The sequence below is a fragment of the Ptychodera flava genome, chromosome 3, assembly GCF_041260155.1.
Source record: "Ptychodera flava strain L36383 chromosome 3, AS_Pfla_20210202, whole genome shotgun sequence".
Lineage (NCBI taxonomy): Eukaryota > Metazoa > Hemichordata > Enteropneusta > Ptychoderidae > Ptychodera > Ptychodera flava.
Genome location: NC_091930.1, coordinates 17,391,485 through 17,416,044, shown reverse-complemented (window position 1 = coordinate 17,416,044; position 24,560 = coordinate 17,391,485). Strand labels below are relative to the sequence as shown.

Genomic DNA, 24,560 nt, shown 5'->3' with positions numbered 1-24,560 from the left:
ATGCAACATTTTTTGATTTTTTTTGTAAAATCCAATATGGCCGCCATGATCACGTGATCTTCAAGGCGTGTCACATGACCTTTTGTGCATTTTTATGATGCTCTGTCATATTGCAATACTCACTGAAAAATTGTCCCGAATACTCAAATAGTTACAAAGATATAGCACATGCATGTAAATCAATATTTATAAGGCCATATACCCATAGGAAACTACGCACAGGAATGCACGTATAAAAATTAATTACGCAGTGAAAGTGTTAAAACATTAATTACACGACAAGTTTCACTAATAAACACCACCTTCTCATCTATTTTCCCGGTTAATCAGCTCCCGATACGTTGTAACTTTATCTATGTATAAACCGGAAACACGTTTTCAGTTCATCAGTGAGCTGTTTTACCACTGATAATCAACAAACTCTTTAAAAAGAAACTATTGTACAAAATGACACGATTCATAGAGGAATATTAAGCCCCATAGCATATTTACCATCAGTAAAATATTGAACCGATGTAAATGAACAACACAGAACATCATGTGTGTGATCGTATATGTTCATGTATAGAAACTGATAATTTCTTCTGCTTTAGTTTTTCAAGCTCTTCGTATACAAAAAGGCTTTCAAACAGGACATAGTTAGTTTGGCATTATCTTTGATCAACGAAGCGATATGCGATGTGTAATTACAACATTGCAGTGTACAAAGGTGACAATTTGGAATGGTAGAAATACTAGAAAAAAATGACAACACACAAATTTCTACTACATTTCTTGATATAAAATTTACAATCTGATTTTTATGTCAAATATTTACAAAAACATTTAGTATAACACTTTGCACTTCTCGTTATTAGCACATGATACCAGATATTGGAATGAACACATCATTTGTAATGATCCGTGTGTTTTTTTTACAAATTTAACTGGTTTACATGATATCAACATAATTACGTACATGAAAAATAAAGTAAAAATAAAATATTTTAGGATAGAAATGCCTTAAAGTGCGGAAACAAACTAAAAAGACTGCTCGGAGAATAGCAGAAAAATGCAAACTTCTACTACAGAACATACAAGACAACTTGCGTCTTCTACGTCACTAAACACATCGCATACTTGGTTTCATGTGAACACGTACGCTGTGACCAAAGTTCGCGAGAATCGGACGGAAAGATAAGCCATGCTGCATTGCAGCATTTTGGCTGGGTGTAAATATTGTTACAAAGTCAAAGTAGACAGCTGTCTTCCTACAGCAACTGGGACGACTGATTTCGCTATTCAAATGTTTACGAAAACTGAATCAGATAATCGACGCACGCAAATTTAAACGTCTGTTCATCACACTTCTTCTTGGGAGCTTTTGTCGCTGGACATACAAGCAGTGCGCATGCCTAAAGTCTACATGAAGGAGCTCGATGGCGGTCATTTTGTAAAGTTAACAATTTACTCATATAGTGACGACATAAACGCAAAAATGTCGTATCCATGTTATATAAAGCACATACACCTTTTTTGGTAAAAAAGTACAGCAACATGACCAAATCTTATAAATTAGTCTTTGATAACTATAACGGGTTTGACTGTTAGATGACAACCTTCCCATAAAAAATATTTCACAAAGTTTTGGACAAATGAAACAAAGTTGATAGATTGCGAAGGATACGAAATGTATACATACCAGACTACATACGATATTTACATGTTTGTAAAAAATAGTACAGATAGATCATATTGTAAATCACGTGACTGATTCATATTGTGTGTGGTACTCTGAAACACTGCAGTAACACCTGCTGTAATGTGCATACTATCTACATATTTCTATTTACATATCATTTACATATGATTTACATACAGCTCAGATACAGCCTATATTATTGTACAGCAATAACAGCAACAGCAGTTGTGTGGATATTTAGGGAAGTACACCTTGTGCTCGTAGCCATAGACCCAAAATTTTCCAGGCTTTTCTTTCCATGTGTAGGAAGCCTCAGACACTGGAACTCCGCGCAGACCATGTTTCTGTAAAAAAAAGCAAAAAATACATATATGTAAATAAATATTTGTTGAAAAGGTTTAATAGAGTGTTATATTTTACAAATTTCTTTATTTAACAGTTGATCTGGTGTTAATAATGTTTTCTTTTTAGATTTGATTTTTGTTGCTTGATAGCAGAAACAGTGTCCGCACACCCCCATGGCGTTTTCCGTCGTGGTGAGCGCCCTCAGGCGACAAATGATATGTATACGCAGACTATGAACACAAGGGAATGGTTTTGGCTGAGTTCGGACTTTATCATGTAACCATGGTGTTGGATGGGACACGGAGCTCGATCTCACAACAAATTAGCGTGATTCGGACGTACAAACTCAAGTTCAACTACACGATGGTGCATACCTGTTTCAGTATACGTTCACTTGTCCATTTCGTTCTGTGTTTCTCCACCAACTTTCGTGATATGTCGTTGATGTCTTGTACAGGGAACGTCGTGATGGGATTGACCTGTAAAACAACACACCCAGGGATGGGTTTTTAGGCATTTTTTTTCAATTGAAGATCACATTTCTGCTCATATTCAAAATTTGAATATCATAAGACTTTGTCGAAGAACCTAGCTTACGTTATAATGTTCCAGTGTCTTTCATACTTGACAGATATATACAAAGCAAGATGTAAAGTACATGAATATTCATGACTGATACAAAAATTATTTGCATAAAATTTAAATGTCGAAACAGTGCTCGTTGATATAATTGCTAAAGGAATGCTAATCCATCTCGCAAGAGTGCAAATACATTGTATTTTTGGAATTTTAAATTTTAATTGAAGAATGCTTGAAGAATGACGTTATGAAATACACAATGTGTCGATAAACAGCATACTGATTGATGAGATAGAAGTAGAACAAGACTGTTCTAAAATCTACACATAAACGAGAAAACTACAAATCTAATTGAGTTCCAATAAAATTATGAAGGGATGGAACGAGCTTTTGAGCATTGAAGCTCTTTGAAGGAAATCATCTGTAAAATCTATAGGCTGTCAACAGACTATATCACATTACACTTACCATATCACCCTCAATGCTGTAAAGATTTTCTCCTTCGACGTCACGGACCAGGTTATTTGGTAAAGCCGTTTTGCCTTCAATCTGGTCATCGTTGTGCACGATACTGCAAAACAACACAATATTACTTTAGGAAACGTGTAACCTAGACTCATTTCACATTTCCAAAATATGTCATCGTCAATGATCGTTAATGTTTGCTGTCAGTTACTGTGAGTTCAGCATTTGAACTTTTTGAAACGTACAAGACGCACTCACACAACAACAGCAAGAGAGAGAGAGAGAGAGAGAGAGAGAGAGAGAGAGAGAGAGGAGAGAGAGAGAGAGAGAGAGAGGGAGATGCCTCTTACAATAAGCATGGAATGGCTTTTTGTTTGATTCTAGAGCATAGAAATTGTAATGTCCACACACATCAGTATAATATCGACAAACGAAAACTTACTATTTTGATTTGACGACAATGTAAAACCTGAGTTGTTTGTAGCCTTCACAGACTGAGCACGTGATCACCGCGTGACCATTGCAGCGAAAACATCTGTTGAATGCAAAAGACAACAAAGTCAGCAATAGTGTTTATGAGGGTGACCATTAAAGAAGTACATGAGAGAATGACAAAAACTAGGTTGTTTACAAAAATATTAGGATTAATATAAGGGTACATTGTGTAGCGAAGTGTACGATGTACGAGGACATCAATCCCGACCATTTGTGAATAACCTTTACGGTATTATTATAAACCTTTTTAGTCAAATTTTGCCTCTGATGACGACTCAGAAACTCACTGTACGACAAACTCCATAATTTACAGACGCGGGTTTATAATAATCTCAGTTCTGTGCGTCAATATTATAGATTGCATGGGATTCGTCTAATACATGTAAAACGAACGTTGACATGCAAATTATTATTTGAGCCTTGTCACGTGATTTGCTCATGGCGTCCATATAAGGAAATATGTAAATGATCTCATCTAAAATTCTCACATTCGTTTTCCCTTGCCACTGCAGTGTTGACAAGTCTCTTTCTTCTTCATACGCTGCCTTTACACTTTTTACATCTGACTTTTCCCAGCCCCTTGCATCGGTAACATTTACAAAAACCGCGGCCGTTACAGCCATGGCATACCTTAAAGATAAAAAAGTCAGTAGAACCAATCAGAAAAAGAGTTTATCAAATGTACCCAAGTCAAACTTTTTCCGATTTTTGCCAAAATTTTGATGAAAAACTTTAGCCAATGAAACGATATGTCCGTTTGGTCCAAAATTATCAAAAACGTTACAGAAAAATTCATAGAAAATGGTAAAATGTTGCACAAAAATTTTGGTGGGAAAATTACAGCACTCAAAGGGTTAAAGACATGCCATGCTCACAGAATGAATGTTTACATCTACACTTTTTGTTGTACAATACTGTTAATTTAGATGTCTTTCGAGTTGCCTCTATAAAATTTGCATGCAGTATATTCGCACAGATAGTACAGACAGTCTTCGAGTTTTTAAAAAACAAGATTGGTTGGTAAAAAAAATAAGTTCATTCAACAGGCTTCAAACAGAAGACAAGAAAGATACTGCAAAAAACGTAAAAGTTCAAAATTACAGTCCCCGGTGAGTATTCCACCTTAATATTCAGTATTGAGAGAGCGATGACTTGACTTACATCCACAGTTGACGTGTAAGGCACATTGACGACTTTCTCGTGTTCATAGAACATGCTATCTGGCGGTATATCCAGGTTCCATACGGCTGGAGGTCCGACGGTGCCGCTCTCTCGATGTCCTCCCCTGAAATTGATTACAGTGGAATTTGATCGAGTGTCCGTTTTGCCTTGCAGAGCTCGACAAGTCTACATGTTCCTTATCATTAGGAAAGTAAACATTTGCAACAAATTGAGTATTTGGTGTTAGATTACAGCGCACGCGGCGAACGTTTCCCAGACACTGTCTCGTCTACAATAATGACAGTCGTTTCAGCATGCCACTCATGCACAACAAGCTTGACACCGCACTATAGCTATAGCACATCATCAAAGTTTTCTTTCAGCTACAGCTTTGTGTACTTGATTTGGGAATATAACTCAGACAAAACTCACTGGCATATTTTTCGAGTGTCGGATCTATCTCCAGGAAAGTCCTCAACATCAACCGGACTGACTCTGGGCGTTTTATTACAGTGAAACATTGTATTTTTTCAGCAAGGTAAAGAATATTTTGAAGGCAGAGAGATATCATCGTCCCCTCCATGCTAACCCGTTGCCGTGTATGATGCCGTCCGGGAAATTAAGTGCCAAAATACGGTGAATTATTTCAGAAACACTTGGTGTGTTATTCAATGGCGCAAATGTACCGTGTTGATTGAATTGCACTTGCCTGTGCAAAATCAACACTTTTCTTCAAGTCTATTTTGTAGCTCAGAGAAGTGTCAATTCAGAGAGAAGTGTCAACTGAGAAAGTTTCATTTAGCTGAGACAAAAGAGAAAGCGGGATTAAAGTTTCATTTAGGAGTGTTTAGCATTTTCTGGTTGACAATATTCAGTGTTGTATCGTGTCAAACTTGTTGATAGAGTAGACTGCACTCGCAATGCTACAGACTGCATGCTGAAGGAACTGTTGTCGTGATTGCTGACATCGAGAGGAGAAGAAAGTTTTTTTTTTAAAGAATTACTTGTTTCTTCATAAAGTTCCCAATTTAAAGTAAACACCTAAAAGAAAACTGATGGTGTGCATGTAGTGCAGTGTTATGCTTGTTGTCAGTGACATGCTGAAACGACTGCAGTGATCATGACGAGACAGTGTATGGGAAACGTTTGCTGCGCGCTGTAATCTAACACCAACCAAAGACGAAGACTCAATTTGTTGCAAATGTTTACTTTCTAATGATAAGCAACATGTAGACTCGTCGAGCTCTGCAAGGCAAACGGACACTCAATCAAATTCCACTGTAAATAGATCGTGAGGGAGACGAAAGAAAGTCTGGATATGAACGATAGAGGGCTCGCTACTACCTCGGCGGTCTGTGGCACGGGAGTTAATCTGAAAATGGCCTCAGCCGAGGCTCAGCTAGTGTTGGTAAACTCAAACAAAATTTCAATGTCAAATTAAAATGCTCATGGCAAAATGTACAAAGATTGAGTCGACAGAACGAACTACTCTGACATACTACAGACTAAGAAGTGTTGATGGGTTACACTGGGAATTACTCTAAAAATGCAAATGTTGAAGTATAAACTTAGTATTTTATTTAGGTTTATCGTCAAAATACCTTACCTTTGTATGGTGCGAATAAACGAAGAGTTGTTCGCTGTTCTGAGAACGTAGAAATGGTGTACTGAAAGAAAAGTGTTGAGGAAGGTGAGTGGCATTGAATTATTATTCCCAATAATTGCTATTTAGACCCTCCCTCCCTCCCCTTCATGGCAGTGCTACTTTGCCACACCTATATGTTAAGTTTTTACCAAAACTTAGTTAGGTGTTCAATTTGCAATCAGTTGTATATGAACACGTAAATTTTCAGTGACATATTTGTTCATTCGAATCTGAGCTTTGTACATTTATACCATAACTACTAACATATAAGGTAGCATCGAAGATTGAAATTTGGATGGAATCAATACATAGCGTGGGCATTACACGACTGCATAATACGAGGCTCACCATGATTGGGTAAAACTGGCAGAACCTCTCTCTGATTGGTTCAAAGTTTAACGATGGTCCGATGTGATTGAGCGATAGCCGAGTAAGAGAAAATATCGACTTACATGATACGCTGATGACGGTACAACGGATTCTATCGTCATCTCCTGGGCTGGTTTTTTGCCATAGCAACAGTGACTTTTCACGTGCTTTATCAACGCATCTTTTGCAGAATCGTCGTCAATATCTGTCACCCTGAAAAATCGTAAAAACAGTGTTAATTTAAGTCTTGGAGCGGAACGGCCACACACAATCTCCGACTGGTGTACAGGAAGTGTACTCCAGTTTGATGTGGCTACTCCCCTGCCATGTCGTTATGGGCAGTTTCATTTCTAAGAAAGACAAAATAAAAGAAGTTATTGTGTATGCTCCTTGAAATAGTTTTTTTTTTTTCAAGATAAAGATAGTTACACTTACGAGGTAAAGTTTTCCGGGGCAGTCTGTACGAAGGCGTTTGGGGCCGGCGGGGCAACCGGTTTACCTGCGAAAATATTACATGTATCATTTACGCTGTTCTATCATGTAGCTGTATTATTATGAAGGCGGCCATATTTTGGTGCGACACGCGTTTATTATTTGTCTGACTGAAACCTCCCCATGCAGTCCCACTGGATAATTATACCTGAGTTAACATCTCTTGGTAAGAACATTTCTATGAACTAATTTAAATATAAATATAAAATCATGAAAATAATGTCAAAAGTTGCAGCTCATGTGCCATATAAGAAACTCAAACATAAAAACTTGAAACACATCCTTTTGCTCAAACTTTTAGATTGTATCAAAGATCTGGTCCGACATCCAGAACTTCACTCACTACAAACATTGTTGCGGACATGCGCAGACCAAGTGGCAGTAACAGCTCAGAACCTCATCTGCATATAAGAGAACTCACTTTCTTTGACTGATGTAAACTCATATCCGGGTATCGGCTGCAAAGCCTGGTTCATCGGATAAGACGGTTCAATAGCGTTCTCGTTGTCTTCAACCTCGGTATCAGGAGCGTCAGCCCAGTTGAAACTCGGATGTTTCGCTTCTCCACCCGGGGGCTGCCACGCTGTAATGATAACGGGGGCAAAGTTATTCAGATCGCATCGCCATAAAACCACGATTATTCAACCCAAACCGTGATAAAACCATAGACAGTAGAAGCGAGAACCTCTTCATTGAATTTCTAGCAAGCAAATGTTACGGACGTTTTGCAACAGCAGGAAACGACAGCATACCTCACAGTGTGTTTTGCGATCGCGTAGGGAACACCTAATCGTGTGCATGAGCCACTGCATTTTTTGGTTAAATTAATAGAAGAAATTGTGCGCTTTGTCGAAATCTAGGTCTTGTGTGGGGCTTCTATCCGAGACATTCGTGTAAGAGAAGACGATATAATGATACGTAGACGTACGAGGTCACTAAAAATTACTGTAAAGGAAACAGGGCAAACAAATATACAAAATGTATGCAAAATCCAAAACCATTTTATTCTTCGTATTTTTCACTTACGTCCTGGTTGCGTTGAGGGCGCCATGCCAGGCGTGGCTGGTGTGTAAATTTGCAGCGTTTGCCAGTCACCTTGTGGGTTAGGGGTCGTTCCATTATAAGCTGAGGGTGGAGGAGGTGCCGTCGGTGGGGGTGACGTCGTCTGCGCTGTGTCTGGCACCGTACCTGGAAGGAATAGATTAGAAAACAGGGTTTTACATCACTTTTTACTTTTGAGAGTCCCTGGGACCCCTGGTGTTAGAAAATGGGAGTCCTACATCAAAATATGGGGGTCCCAATTTATTTCAAAAGAATATTTTATTGTTTCATCCATGCCATGGTCTTCACTGTGTTCAGTTAGTGTTATAACACACGGCAAATGGTTGCGCATTTCTTAAAATTATTCTTACATGAAAATTCTAGTTCATACTGAGGTCCCTCATTGATCAATTCAAAGAACACTATTCATAATTGAAATGATCTCATAACTTTAATGACAAGTTCACAAAGTTGTGAAATTTGAACAAGTATTCAAATTTGTCAAATTGACAAGAAGGTAAGTAATTTCATACTCTGAAATGGCATTCACCCAGCAAGTCCAGTAGGTTGAGTTCACACTCTGCCAGCAGCTCCTTCAGCAAATAACCTAGCATTGTTTATGAAGTCAAAATCATCTGTGATGGGGCCAACCAGTTTGATGAACATTAGTCTATTAAGCCTTTGAGGATTGAGTCTATTTCGTGCCCTCTGTTTAATGGCATTTTGTACTGAAAAGCCCCTCTCACATGGGGCAGAGGACACTGGTATGAAAAGAGCAATTTTAGCAAGAATGGCAAGATCAGGATACTCCTCTGTAAAATCAGTTAGCAACAGCTTGATATACATATCAAAATTCAGTGCGTCCCTATGAGATCTTGTGAAGTGTTTGTAAACAAGAAAGTGTGCCCTAGCTCTATCAGCATCAATACCTGGTGTATTGTTATGATGATTCAACAGTTGATCAAGCTGGTTGACCCCATAGTCAGGTAGGTTGGCCAAATTTTCAGGATATCTGTGTGGGTTTAGAATTACATCAAAACATTCCAGAATATGCATCTCATCATCTGGAAATCTGCAATCTAAATTCTGCAGTAGTTTGTTGATATAATTTTCTCGTACACTACAGAAGCTCTGTCTGAGTGGCTGATTGTAAGTGATTTTAATGTTTTTGTATGTGTTTTTCTGACCATTGCCAGGAACATCACCCAAATCATTAAAGACTCTCTGACAGTGTGTGAATCATTAGTCATTGTATTCAATGTGTCCCTAATAGACTGAACACTTTTTTTGATATGGGATAGGTTGACAGAATCTTTCTGAAATGTAAGGCTCAAAATTCCAATCACAGTAAGGACATCAATCAATAAGGCAGTGAATAGCAGAAACAATGAATTGGAGACAAATTTCACAGCCCATCAGCCTTTCCCCCTTTTTTGTCACTTGCAAGTGCCAAGGCAATTGGCTCAAAACTGATGAAAATCATCTTGACAGCTGATTCAACCGACAACCAGCGAACAGATGTAGGCTCAGTAATTTGTTTTCGCCTTTCCATTCAACAGAGTTTGAATTTCTCTAAGTTTGTCATATCTCACACTAGAGTCATTAAGTATTTATACAATGAATGGATTATATTATGATATTCTTTGCAATATTCAATATCTCTGCCTGCTTGAGAAGCAGCAAGATTCAATCGATGTGCAACACAATGCACTTGAACAAGGTTGGGATTTCTGGCTTTTAATTTTGCACCCAACCCGTTCAAACGACCGGTCATTACGGCCGCCCCGTCTGTTCCAGTCCATATATTTTGTCTACGGCCGCGTCACAGATTTCTTTCCTAGTCAAAAATTCAATCAAGGCGTTTTCGATCCCTGCAGCAGTGGCAATTTGCTGGTTACGAGGAAAGAAACATTCGCCTCGCCATTCTGAATATATCGAACATATATGGCAAGTTTCTTATGAACGGTTATGTATTGTCACAAGTCTCATCCAACATTATACCGATGAAATCACTTGCATGTATGCTATCAATCAGGGACTTCTCGATCACACGTTGAATACACTCTTCAAACTCCATAACTATCTGCGGAAGTTTGTAATATTCAATGTCTAAGCCGTTCAGATTCTGTAGATGCATGATGTCAGTGAATACATCGCATGGAAGGTCACGTTTAGCGATCAGATAAACAGTACGTAATTGTGCAGCGTACGCCTCGAGTTCGTTTACCCTGCACCTGCCGGTCCTCTGCAGATTTGCGAGCGGTAGTAAATTGTGACCTCAAGCTTAGGATTTTAACACTTGTGAGATGACTTTTCGAGTCCTGATGACGAGTGAGAGTTGAATGTTGAAAATTAGAACAACCTTCCGTGAACGGGCATGTAACATTCGATTTCAAACATACATCGCATTCCATGACGTTTCGCTCTTCAGAATATCGAAGCCATTTAAATCTATTGAGCCAACTTCTGTTGAATGTTCGTAATTTTGCTGACTTGGCCGGGGGATCTGATGTATCAGTATCGCATGGCGTAGCTGCTGTTTCGGCCTCGACCAAACCTACATCGTGCTGGTTGCTGCGGCTGTCGAAAAACTTTCGCAGATCGGCTTGTTTTGGGTATTTGACACGACCCGCCATGATGCATATAAACATGTATTGATCGCCGCAAACAAGAAATCGACCAATTAAGAATCAGTTTACATTTTGAAAGTCACTTTACGGTAGTAAAATTTGTTTCCGCGGGTACCATTGGTCATCAAACAGTGGAGGCCAATGCACTACGGAGCATTCTATTAAAGTATGGGGTCGGTAAGGTTTACTGGGATGTGTTTTACGTGTTCAGCGGCTTCGCGAGATATACACCAGCAACAGATATTTCTGCGTCCGAAGGGACGCGTAGTTTAGTTTTTGAGGGGTCCTGGGTCCGGTTTTATGCGTAAAGGACGCAGAAATGCGCGTCATGTAAAACCCTGACAAAACATTATTTTGTCACCTGCAATCTCAATATTGTTTCGTTTATCATCAGGAAGCAAGGTTGTCGTTTTCTTCCATAAAACACATCATTAGTAAAATTCTCATAACTTAAATGCAATTCTTTTATGGAGATGTTGAAAGACTGTCATTCTTATAGAGAGAATACGGCCTGTCATAGCGAATACTTTGTGGTTTAAAGGGACAACCGCCGGTGGCCTAACTTTTGATATTTTCAACATTTGTGTTCTATACAGAACCGATTACATTTTAACTTTTGCTGCCTACGCCATGTTGAATGTTAAAATACTAGTTTGCAAGCGCAATACGTTGTTTACAATATGTTTTTGCCAACATATGAATTCTACTCCGGACCAGAATCCATTTAGCAAACAATAATTCTGTACATTATACACGTAAGGCAGTGTTGACAAGCTGGACATGGGACATTCGACGTTATTTGGGGGACAGCAGACCAACTTGTATCAGCGAGCGTGTGTCAGGGACGGAGCAAAAATTTACAAAACATGTCGGCTGATGGCGCTTTCCAAAACCCTAAGTATAGGGGATGCATACATATTATTGGACCAAATAATGAAACTATTATAAAGAATTTGACTTAACGACTTTTTTAACACAAATCGGACGAAAAATGCAGGCTCTGTGTGATTTGGTTGTTTGCACTTTATTTTTTATGTTCCTGATAAATATGATCGATACGTCTCGTATAACAATAAACGCACAAAGTTCATGTGTTATTCTGTAAACTTGACTACACACACATTTTTTACTTCTGGCAGCTTGAACTTTACCTCAGTAATGTCAACGGTATCATCCTGTGGGCCTATCTGTCTTTGTCATTTGTTTACAATACATACATCCCATCGGTGTTTCACTATGACAATGTGTACAATTTCGAAATAATAAAGTTATATATCATATTTTGTTTGAGTATTGACATGATAAAATATTTGCTGTTCGTATCGTTCACATCTAAATAGGTCGGTTGTCATAGTTAAACGTAAACAAGTTTGGTCTCCACGACCACGATGACACGTTAGCGTCAGAGATCCGTTCTCATCGCCCGAACTAAATCGATAGGATTGTGAAAACACCCTAAAACTTAGGCTTGACGCGAACGAAAAGATATTCTCCATATCTACTGCCACTTCGCGTGAATTACACATTTCATTCTCGTATCTTCTGCAGTGAACAGTGTTAAGAAACATGAGACAAAGTCCAGTTTTTACTGCTATTTGACGAATACCGCCATCAAAACTATCGCAGTATTCACGTAACAACGACAGCAAATTATGGTTTCAGGGCCACTTATATTTTGAATTAATATTTAGGGGTCATCGTACGATACGCTGTTGTGTTGCCACCCAAAATTAATGTACTCGTAATGTCAAATTTATGACATCTTTTATTTGATTTCAGTACATCATATAAAAGTTATGAGCTTCAAATTTACTGATACATGGCTGATTCACAGCAATGATAAGTTACACATATGAGTAGTATCATTTTGTCCTACTTTGCCCCTTTTTTGACAACATAAGAAATAAATACATTCCACCGTTTTACTTCAATCCACCATCTGAAAGAAAATTTTATCTTTTAATGTCTTCAGAGGACACTTCTACACTACAGCGTTTAGCAGCATTTGTATTTCATGCGATGACATTAAGAGAATATATGATAGCTAAATTATTAAGTACTTTGTCAGATTGCTTTTCCTGTCAGTTTTGTAAAGTTTAATTTATTGTGAAGTGTATTGGGCCGATGGCCTACAGGGCTCGAAATTTGCGGTAGTCCCGCGTCCACAGACTACCAACTTTTCCTTGGGGCTACCAAAGTCCATGAAATGGAGCCCACACGGACTACCAAAGCCTGGGAATGGAAATACTTGGCGTGCGATGTCCGTCACTTTGGGACGAGCTAAATGCAGTCAACATGCAGTTTCATTTGTTTGAAGCAATTATCATTTCATCTGTGAAGAGTTTTTTTCTGGTGACTGTTAAAATTTTCATTGTTATGTTGTTGTTTTCACAAGGTGCCGAGCGTTTGATACTAGGATGTTGAGTCGCTTTTCCGTGTGCAGTCCGCATGCCAGTTCACACTATGCTGTTGGTCGGCAGCATACAAGACGCACTTGTGTCAAGTTTTGGAGTTTTGATGCTGAAATTTCACAAAACTGTTACTTCTCTATCAAGAGATTGTGTACTCAGTTTGATTTGAAATAGTAATACAAACACTGTATGAGTTAAGCTTTGCTGAGTTTCGCTGTCTTTTATCTATGGTTGTCGATCAGTATCAACATATTACGTTCTGTATAGAGAGGCTCGGGTGTAACAAGGCATGCCAGTTCATAAAAATCATGAGAATATTTTTTTCTGTTTTTCTTTACTCAAGTTAAAATTTCTTTGGATGTGTAAGCCGATTTTGAAAGTGATAGAAAGTGTTAAAATGTACATAAATTACCATAAATTAAGCGTTCGTGACACATAACATGGGTTTCTCGAGTTGAAGCCCTAGTTTTACTGCTATTTTGTGTTGCTGAACCGGGGCTTATACTCGGACGAGTACAGTATCCCTAAACTAAAATATTCATGGACTACCAGCCATTGTCACTGGGCTACCAACTTCAGAAAATGGTAGCCCAAGTGGACTACCAGTACTAGTGTAAAAAGTTATTTTCGAGCCCTGGCCTAGAATTAGAGGTTATAAACGGCAAGCGAGGGTATTTGGTTGCGGATATAAGACCTCTGGGCTGAAAATTAGCATATTTGGCGGGAAATAATCACCGAGCGAAGCGAGTGATTATTTCACCCAAATATGCTAATTTTCAGCCCAGAGGTCTTATATCCGCAACCAAATACCCGAGCGCACCGTTTATAACCTCGTTATAAAATGCTAAAGTTGAAAACAAGTGGACAATTGTGGTTCTTTTAGGCCGAAGTTGGAACGAGAGTTCACGAGCGCCCAGCCTCACACAAACTCTGAAAAAGAACGTTTCAGAACGCGCGCGTGCACAGTTGATTCAATAAAATACGGTAAGGTAACGCACGATATTATTGCGACAACGAATTGAAGAATTACTATAGGTAAGCGGACGAGTAGGAGGCGGTTTACGGAATTTAACGGTACAGTTTGCCAGTAAAACTCCGAGGCCCGCAGGGCCGAGGAGTTTTATGGCAAACTGTACCGTTAAATTCCGTAAACCGCCGACTACGAGTTCGCTGACCGTGTTATACCACGAATTTGCCGAGTTTTAGAGCCTTGTTTGCACGCCGAAAGTTTTTATTTGTAATTTTAGTGCAGTGCAAGTTGAAACTTTGGCAGGAAAACATTGACGCGTTTTGACACCTTGTTGAACGAAAGTATAAAAAAATAACCCATGATTGGATAAAACAAAGTTGACATGTGTTGCTATTGTAGTGCGATGACGTGTTGAGCACCTGGTTTGATTTGAATTGTATGAATAAGTTTGATTTATTGGTTGGTGAATGAAGTCAAAAGGTGTTTGCAGATCGACGTTAGAGTCACGCTTTGCTCATTTGGGTCGAAAACTTTGAGCAGCATACACGCAATTGCCGAGTCGCTCTACGTATATCGATATGGCGGATGAAGTACAAATGAAAGCTGTATCCGGTGCACTTCAACTACCAAAGCCAAAGATGGAAAAGAAAAGTCCCCCTGTCACGCCAGTGCTAACGGCCACAATCGGAAGACCAAGCTACACAGCCAAGTCAGAGAAAGGCGCAACAGAAACTGCAAGTACAAAAAAAAATACGTGTAGATCCACAATGACTGTGGTACTGCGTGTGTGTTTGCCTGTCGCTAGATTTAACTTTACCAAAGGCGACTGAAACCTCTACATTCAGTGTTGATAACTGACTTTGAAGTCTTAAATTTCAGCTTCGAATGATCGTGGTAACAATAACCTTAACACAGAAGTGATATTTGCAATCAATACCGTTATTTCACGGTGACCTGTAATTGATTTTGAGATGTACAGTCGTGCAAAATTATTCAGTCCGGTGATTCTTTTAAAGTGTCTTTACTCTGTACTAATGGTGAAATAAATTTCTTCTGGTATAATGTCTCGCATTTGTTTTTTTTACTCGTCGCCACGTGACTTTCTTTTGTTTAAAAAGTGTCCATTTTACAAGTTCTTTTGTTAAAAGTGTCCGATTTACTAGTAAACCGGACAGTTTTTAACAAAAGAACTGTCCGATTTACTAGTAAATCGGACACTTTTAAACAAAAGAACTTGTAAATCGGACACTTTTTAAACAAAAGAAAGCCAGGTGGTATATAATAAAATATTCGGTTATGGAAATTAGAGAGCATGGTTAGAACAATGGGCACGAGGCGGAGAGTGGTATAACTTGAAAAAAGGCTCAAAAAACTTTAAAAAATTGTGTTGTTGTCACATAGTCGTCGCTGCTTACAGAAATTCTTCATTTGTGTCTCTCGAGCTGCACCAGACTAAAATTTAACAATCAAAATCAATCTCAAGCCGTAGACTTGTTCGATATTATGGCGCGTTGACGCGTTGAACTCTCAAACTGGCGTTCGAAATTTGCGCGAGCTCAAAAATGTTACGCGACGCGCAGGTCTTCTTATTGAGGATATAAACCCTGGCTCCAGCCAATCAGATTGCCGGATTACAGCTAAGCATATTATAATCACATATTATAATATGCTTGGCTGGAATCCGGCAATCTGATTGGCTGGAGCCGGGGTTATATTCTCAACAAGAAGACCTGCGCGCCGCGTAACATTTTTGAGCTCGCGCAAATTTCGAACGCCAACTTGAGAGTTCAACGCGCCGTAATGTCGAACAAGTCTATGGCTTCAGATTGTTTTTGATCGTTAAATTTTAGGCTAGTGCAGCTTGACGAACCAAAATATGAAGAGTTTCTGTAAGCAGCGGAGTCTGTGTAACAACCGTACATCACAATTTTTTAAAGTTTTATGAGCGCTTTTTTTAAGAAAAATTCTTCAAGTTCGATGTCTAATCGCGATATCGATGCGTTGCGTAACCGTAGTTTATGCATGCAACTGTGCACGCGCGCGCGTTCTGAAACGTTCTTTTTTAGAGTTTGTATGAGGCTGGGCGCTCCTGAACTGTTGTTCCACCTTAGGCCCTAAATAACGAAATTGTGCACTTGTTTTTTAACTTCAACATATTATAATGAGGTTATAAACGGTGCGCTCGGGTATTTGATTGCGGATATAAGACCTCTGGCTGAAAATTAGCATATTTGGCGGGAAATAATCACCGAGCGAAGCGAGGTGATTATTTCACCCAAATATGCTAATTTTCAGCCCAGAGGTCTTATATCCGCAACCAAATACCCTCGCTTGCCGTTTATAACCTCTAAATAAAGACCACCATACAACATATCCAAATTCCCGGTATTTTGTGATAAAATCAGGCTAGTCGACGACACATGTGTTCTATAACAAGCTGTGGATTTCGTAATCACTTTACAATCAACGCCATACTTCGCTGAATTTATCGCTCTGTGAAGGATATAATAAGCCTACAGACTTGGGACAAGTCTAGATGATATAATAACGGTTTGTGACCACGATCATTAAAAATAACGCGCAACGGGATTGTACAGCAGTTATCGTCACGGTAATCTGCATTGTAAATCTAATTGCAACGGCAGTAGCGCATGCGCGTTCAAATCATCTCTCTCCACGATCATTTCTCCTATCCCTCACTGACATCTTATTCACTGAGCTTCGAGGCTCTGCCGGGCCCGATCAGATCACTTTGTCACGTGACCTGCGAGATAAAATGGTGCTCTAGTCGTCGCTTGCGTGAAGACACATAGTAGGCTCCCCGAAAGCACATATTACTTTATCTTTATTGAATAAAAGTTTGAACTTATTTTTGTGTTACATTTTTATTGCCACAAATGTGATGTAAATCCTACATTTCCAAGCAAGAAATAAAATAGTATTATTATTTGTTTCTCATCCCAGGTTTCTTGCACAATGATGCGGCGATGCAGTTTTTTTGTTGCACTGATAGCTTCCATCGTTCTGTGACAGGATCCGACGTCCGACACAGAACAACGGTACGCCCAGGAATGTTTAGTTACATCAAAGAACCTTGAGCGAGAGGATCCATGCTTGCACCACGCATGTGTAATCGTGATCTGCAGCATTGTTTGATCGATAATAAAGCTCGGCTCGGCAACGGATGATAGGTACGTTGCTATTGTTCTCGGTTCATGACGTACACTGCGCATGTGCAATCCGACAGATGTGTTCAAAACTGTGTTCATCGCACTGTCATTTTTTTACCGGGATTTTTTTCAAGCGAACGTGGAACAAAAGTTTTGACGCGGCTAGTCTAGATCGACGCGCGCAAGGATCAGAAACAAAACCTGTTCTATTTTGGCCTTACTTATTACCGTCTACTTTACAATAGAGCTAAGGCAGAACATGGATGTAAAAAATCCTTCTATTTTTTACATCCATGGGCAGATCAAAAAAAAAAAATGGGCTGTTCCGATAATCCGACCTACACAATTTTTTACCTGCCGACCCTAAACTTTTTAGAGCTACTTATAAACACGGAAATAAAAACAAAAATAGAAAAAAACGTAAAATCACGCGTTCGTTACTTGGCATTTGATTTTTGCTTGAACGAGGATGTCTTTTATGTTTCTATTCTATTTAAGCTTAATAATATGTATGATATGTTTTTCTGGAAATGTTGTGGCCAGTGTTTGACCGCCCTGAACCCCTGAAAATGCATATTTGAAAATAAAAATATTTTGAAAAAAAATCGCTGCCGACCTACCTACCCTATTTTTTAAAACCATGTTATCGGAACAGCACAATTTATTTATTTTTATTTTTTTATCTTATTTTATTTATTTATTTATTTTTTTGGCCTAACCAAGATGCAGTAGACCACTTGTGTTTTAGTTTGTTCAGTACTCTGTTAAAATGTCGTGTGCGACTTGCCCATTATGATAGGGCCTACCCGAGACCTTTTTTCGCACGTATCCTTATCGGCTCAAAAATCGACCATATCATACGTCTGCGACACGTAGGTCAACACTGCAATTGATTTCGTGGTTCACTATTTGACAACAAACCAATAAACATTACACAATGTGACAATAATGGTGTCCTGGATTCTATTGCCTGTAACCTACCATCATTCTTCTCACATTCTTTAAAGCTTGTCGACAGGCAGTGAAGCCAAGTAATAGCATAATTACGTCATTGATCAGATTTAAGAGCCAAATCATTTCACGACAGAAACTCGTCCATTGTATCTTCCAGTGACCCCTGACCTCCTTGCATTAGCCGCACCTGAGGCGATTTGGACTGACAAAGAAAACGAAATCTGACACGCAACTTTTAAAGCACCGCTGGCTGGTCTCTTGAAATATTCCCATTTACTTCCGCCAATCCAACATGTCCGACCTGGTGTTTGTCGATCTGCATGGCCAACGACACTGACGTGCTACGTCCAACGCAAGATATTTTCAAAGCATATTTATGGAAAAGGGCTTTTATTAGAACCGTTCGTAGAAGTTGAAGGTATCTTGACAGTTCCGATGTCATGCGAAGATTTGTCGGTGGAAGTTTTATCACAAGCGCCTCGATGGCGCCATGTGTTGCACAGAAACGAGAAACCGTATTTTTCTGAGAGGGTGCTGACAAGTATTGTTCATTTAAGGTAGAATGCGCCTCCAGGGCAAGTATTAGGACTCTCAAACTTTTTTCCTGTGCGGGTTCATTCCAAAGCTCTTGGTGTAAGAAAACTATTAACCGTCTTTATTCGAAAATTTTATTTTTCTCCATAGAATTAACACAGGGATGGCGGCCATTTTGAATTTCAAATATCGGTAAATCTTGGGTAATTTATATCTCTAGTACCAAAATTTACACGGTGACCCCCAATTTTTATTATTCATTTTGAAAGTAATGGTTAAAATATCAATTGAGGGAAGTTCTAGCAATAAAGTTTTGAAGTCTTTCACTTTCGAGGCGCATACTACCTTCAGCGGCCAGTCGTGTACCGTCGACCAGTTCTGGTCAAGCTTCGTATGGTAGGATCACAATATAAAGTGACTCAATAAGGGCAGAACATGTTGCAAGTTATAGTACAAACAAGGGACTATGTGCCCGAGGGTAGTAGACCATTTGTCCGACTTGAGCAGGGCAAATCTTGTCTGTGTCCCGAGGGTATAGTATACGTAGGTCCCTTGTTTGGGCTATAATGATTCTATGCCTCTATAACATAGTTTTCACTCCAAAATTGGGTTTACTTATTCGCAAGTGACCTTCATATACTTTTTTTCCATGTAAGGCTAAAAAAATAAATAAATTATGCTGTTCCGATTACACGGTTTTCAAAAATAGGGTAGGTAGGTGGGCAGGAATTTTTTTTCCAAAATATTTTTAATTTTAAATATGCATTTTTCAGGGGCTCAGGACGGTCAAACACTGGCCACAACATTTCCAGAAAAATGTGTCATACATATAAAAGGAAAAAAAACATAAAAGACATCCTCGTTCAAGCAAAAATCAAATGCCAAGTAACGAACGCGTGATTTTACGGTGTTTTTCTTTCCTTTTTTGCCTCCGTATTTACGTAGCTCTAAAAAGTTAAGGGTCAGCAGGTAAAACATAGGATATGTCGGGTTATCGGAACAGCACAAATTTTTTTGTTCGGCCTAAGACGAAAATCTGTTAAAAAAATAGAACGATTTTTGTCGTCGAATGGCGCATTGATATATTAATCGATTTTTATGCATAATTTTCTAGAAACCGGTTTTCCTATTTAAACATGAGATTTATAATTTTAAATCCAAAAGTTGCCAAGTTGAACAGAGTTTCGTATCACTTTAAGTCAAATGACATCTTCGATTGCCAAGGTCTCTTGTCCGAGTAGCTTATATTCCCCGGAAATCGGAGTTAGTGCGAGCGGACGATAGTCCAATAATGGTCATGCGGCCCGCAACGTCATCGACGAGTAAGTATAGAATCCTATGGAGCGTTCGACCAATATACGAGGCATGTAAATTAATGTTTTCATCTCTTGTGGCCATCTTTTCCGCGAGGAAGAATAATATGGACGAATGGCATGTATTAATTTGATCGTAACCAATAAGAAATATTGAGCTATCAGTTTTGGTCTTCGAAGTCTAGGGTAGTATCACATACAATGGCAACCTGCAGTCACCCGTTGCCGAGCCGAGCTTCATTATACAACTAGCGCTGTTTGTTACCCTTTGTGCACTGTTATGTATTTGTATGTTTGAATGCTGTTTTTTTTTCTTCGACTGCAGAGTAGGTGACAATGTGTAAATATTTATACAACTGTCAAACGCGCGGATGGAGTAGTTCGGATTCCCTTGTTGCTATGGCAATACCTCTTTCATCTCCGTTTGCCGCACATATACTGTGCCGGAATAATAATATACTGGGCATATATTGTCGGGGAATTTTTTAGGGGTGCTCTATTTTTTCAGCCTGAGTGAGTGATAGGTTGTGTCCTGCAGGATTAGTTATATACAGCTTGTGTGGCGTATCTTATGAATGTCAGCGCCTGAAGTTCCAAATTCAAGGGCGTCGTATGTATTGTACATTATATTTTGAAACGCCAATGCTAAACGAGATTCCTTGACGACTGGGAACACGTGACATCCTAAGACTGTTCAGATACTTGGAGCGCCATTGTCGACGTCATCATCATGTCATTCGCTGCTCAAGAGTTAATATACTTATCGTTCAGGGTTTTGAAAATTAAATTGTATTTACTTACTATTCAAATTAATACTCTTAGTCATGTCAGCTACTGGCTGCTTATTAATATTTAATAAGGGACTGGACATAAATTACAGGGGGGGGTGGGCCGGTGTTTTTCGAAAAACCGCTGCGTAAAAAATAGTGACCCTTCAAAAGTTCATGCACAAAAATTAGTGACCCTCCCCCTTATCCGTGCATGAAAATAAGTGACCCTCCCCTGTTACTCAATACCCCCCAAAAAAACCCGCAATGTGTTAAAGACCCCCTTCTGACTTACTATACTTTTTAAGTGGCCCTCCCGAAAGGAAGGCAAAATGTGGCCGATATAACGATATCAAAAAATATCAAATCATATGTGTGTTATTCATGTAAATGTACTTTGCTTGAAGTGGCAGGTAAAAAGTGCATGCCTGTACAAAAAATGTAATTTTTAGATTTTATCGATAATGTTGATTCACTATACATGTAGTCGACTATAAGAAAACTACGAACGTGTATTTTCCAGTATAAAACTAGCTATATCTGTTCATATACAGATGTTTAATAACTGATATAGATATACTTGATTAGCATGGGTTGTTTACAAGTGCACATGTGAACAAGATATTTGATTTTGGAATTTCTGTCAAAATGTTGATTCACTATACATGGGAGTCTATGACAAAACTATACATGGGAGTCTATGACAAAACTGTCAAAAGATTTTCAGAATTAAAAATTTGCACTATTTGTGCATATATGGACCCTGAATAATTGACATAATTGTGCTTGATTAGAAGAGTGTGGTAAAATGTGCATCTGTGTACAATAACTTTGTTTTTGGAATTTCGCATAAAATGTTGATCCACTATACATGGGAGTCTATGACAAAACTGTAAAAAAAATTTTCAGAATTAAAAATATGCACTATTTGTGTATATATGACCCTAAATAATTGACATAATTTGCTTGATTAGACGAGGGTGGTAACACATGCATCTGTGTACAATAACTTTGTTTTTGGAATTTCGCTCAGTGAAATGTGGATCCATTATACATTGTAGTCTATGAAGAAACTATGAATAATTTTTTTTAAATACAAAACTTGGCATATCTGTGTATTTATGTATGCTTGATTATTGATATTTATGTTCTTGATTAGACTAGAGTGGTTACAAGTCCATGTGTGTGCAAGAAATTTGATTTTGGAATTTCACCGAAATGTTGATTCACTATACATGGCAGTCTATGGTGAAACCCTATGAATAATTTTTTTCCAATACAAAAATAGGTAAATCTGTGCATCTATGTACACCTAATTATTGGTACTAATGTTCATGATTAGACTAGAGTGGTTTCAAGTCAATGGTTGTGCAAGAAATTTGATTTTGGCATATCACTTAAGTGTCGATTTACTATACATGGCAGTCTATGATGAAACTGTGAATAATTTTTTCCAATACAAAAATAGGAAAATCTGTGCATTTATGTACACTGATTATGGTATTAATGTTCATGATTAGACTAGAGTAGTTTCAAGTCAATGGGTGTGCAAGAAATTTGATTTTGGAATTTCACTGAAATGTCCATTCACTATACATGGCAGTCTATGTTGAAACTATGAATAATTTTTTTCCAATACAAAACTTGGTAAACCTGTGCATTTATGTACACCTAATTATTAGTATTGATATTCATGATTAGACTAGAGTGGTTTCAAGTCAATGGTTGTGCAAGAAATTTGATTTTGGAATTTCACAAATGTTGATTCACTATACATTGTAGGCTATGAGGAAACTACAAATAACTCATAGGTTATCTGATCCTAAATTGTTATTCAAAAGTTGTTCGACCTGAAGCTCCAGTTGTTATTGATGACACTATGCACTATTCTGAACAGTTTGTATTCTGTCAATGTCCTCAAAAAATTAAAAAATGTACATACAGCGACATGAACGTTTGACACAGACCTATACCCAATGTATTGTCAATGGGAGAATGATGTCAAATAAGTAATCTCCCAAATTGTTATTGAAAGAGTCATTATAGGGGACAGTTATGCACAATAGTGTTGAATAAGTAGAAATCATGACAACTTAAATCAATGTGGCTGCTTAGATCATCAATACATTGTTTATTATACCTGAATTTGCGCCCGAAGGGCGCGCCGAAAATGGTAATGGCAGAAAATGAAAGTGCCAGGAGGTATTTTTTCTTTTTCAGTATTCCATAACATGCACATTCAATTTCAGCTTTGATGCATGAAAAAAGGTGACCCTCCCCCATAGGCTTGCACAAAATTTTATGACCCTTCAAAAATGCTTGCGCGAAAAATGGCGACCCACCCCCAAAAAACACCGGCCCACCCCCCCTGTAATTTGTGTCCAGTCCCTAAACGGTTTATAATAACATTATTGACACTCCCACGGCAAAGAATCGATGCACGTATGTGACCTTAATGAGGTCACCATGACGGATTGATATTTGAGTGTGTGTGCGGAGAGCAATCCTATTGTGTATCGCATTGAACTTCGCAGTGAAGTGTGTAGGCCTACATGTATAGGAAACAAAGCGGGTCACTATTCTGCGCGACTGTCGCGGAGGTCAGATGTTAACGTTGATCATTTGTGTCGACCGAGCGCCCGGAGTTTGGTCGCCAAAAGAAGCTTTGTGTCACGGACCACAATCCCTGTGACAGGGGTTATTTCAAGCGATGTGCGTAGGGAAAACCGACTTGAAAATTTTATATGGTTTCAAGATATCAGAAGAAATCTTTCACTGCCCAGAGAGACGGATTCCTGACACTTTGAACTTCAATCAAACGTATCGTAGGAACCTCCGAAAAAAAATAACGTCAGACGTGTAGTCTATAACCAAGTTGACGATAACACTAAATTTACACTGAGCATGTCAAAACACAGGAGTGCTATATAATTTTTACATGTTTATAGATACGTGTATTGTTGCATTTAACCATAGACCCTGGAGGGTCTATGATTTAACGCTGAATTTTGTCGGCAGAGATGGTCCATACGTGCGGCACGTACGGTATATTTGATTTACGCTTGTGTTGTATTCAAAACGACTATTTCAAGAGTGAACCATGTCTTAAATTTGTACTGAATGACACCTGACGGATTACGAGCACGGCAAACGGCGTGCAGCCGCCGTTCGAATCGACATTTCTGGGTTCAAATTACACACAGAAGTTCCCATGGATTGTCAAGTTGACACTCGAACATAGTGTCAAATTTTCGGTCAATCGCGGTCGATCTGCCATGGCCTCACTTAAGACACAACACAAGTTAATCGCTATGGAGGCATATTTAGGTCACATTATAAAGCATATACAATCACGAGAACCTTACCTGGTAAATCGTCCGAGTATTGCTGTGGATTCGGCTCCATGGTCAGTTAATAATTTTTCCCTGCTTCTTAAATAATTAATTAACGGCGGCGGGTGTACGTTCTCCCTAACCCTGCTGGGCCATACATTTACCTTAGGGCCGAGGTAAGCTCGTTCAATAGACCTATACGTATC

General features: G+C 38.7%; 1 protein-coding gene, 1 long non-coding RNA gene and 1 pseudogene across 3 annotated transcripts in view; 2 read left to right on the top strand and 1 right to left on the bottom strand.

The window, feature by feature from the left end:
• The window catches only part of LOC139129659 (uncharacterized), a 152,134-nt gene that overhangs the window by 43,413 nt on the left and 84,161 nt on the right, over window positions 1-24,560 (top strand). The window lies entirely within an intron of this gene.
• The window catches only part of LOC139129666 (uncharacterized), a 396,232-nt gene that overhangs the window by 367,506 nt on the left and 4,166 nt on the right, over window positions 1-24,560 (top strand). The window lies entirely within an intron of this gene.
• On the bottom strand, window positions 1,744-24,560 carry LOC139129650 (protein SSUH2 homolog; annotated as a pseudogene).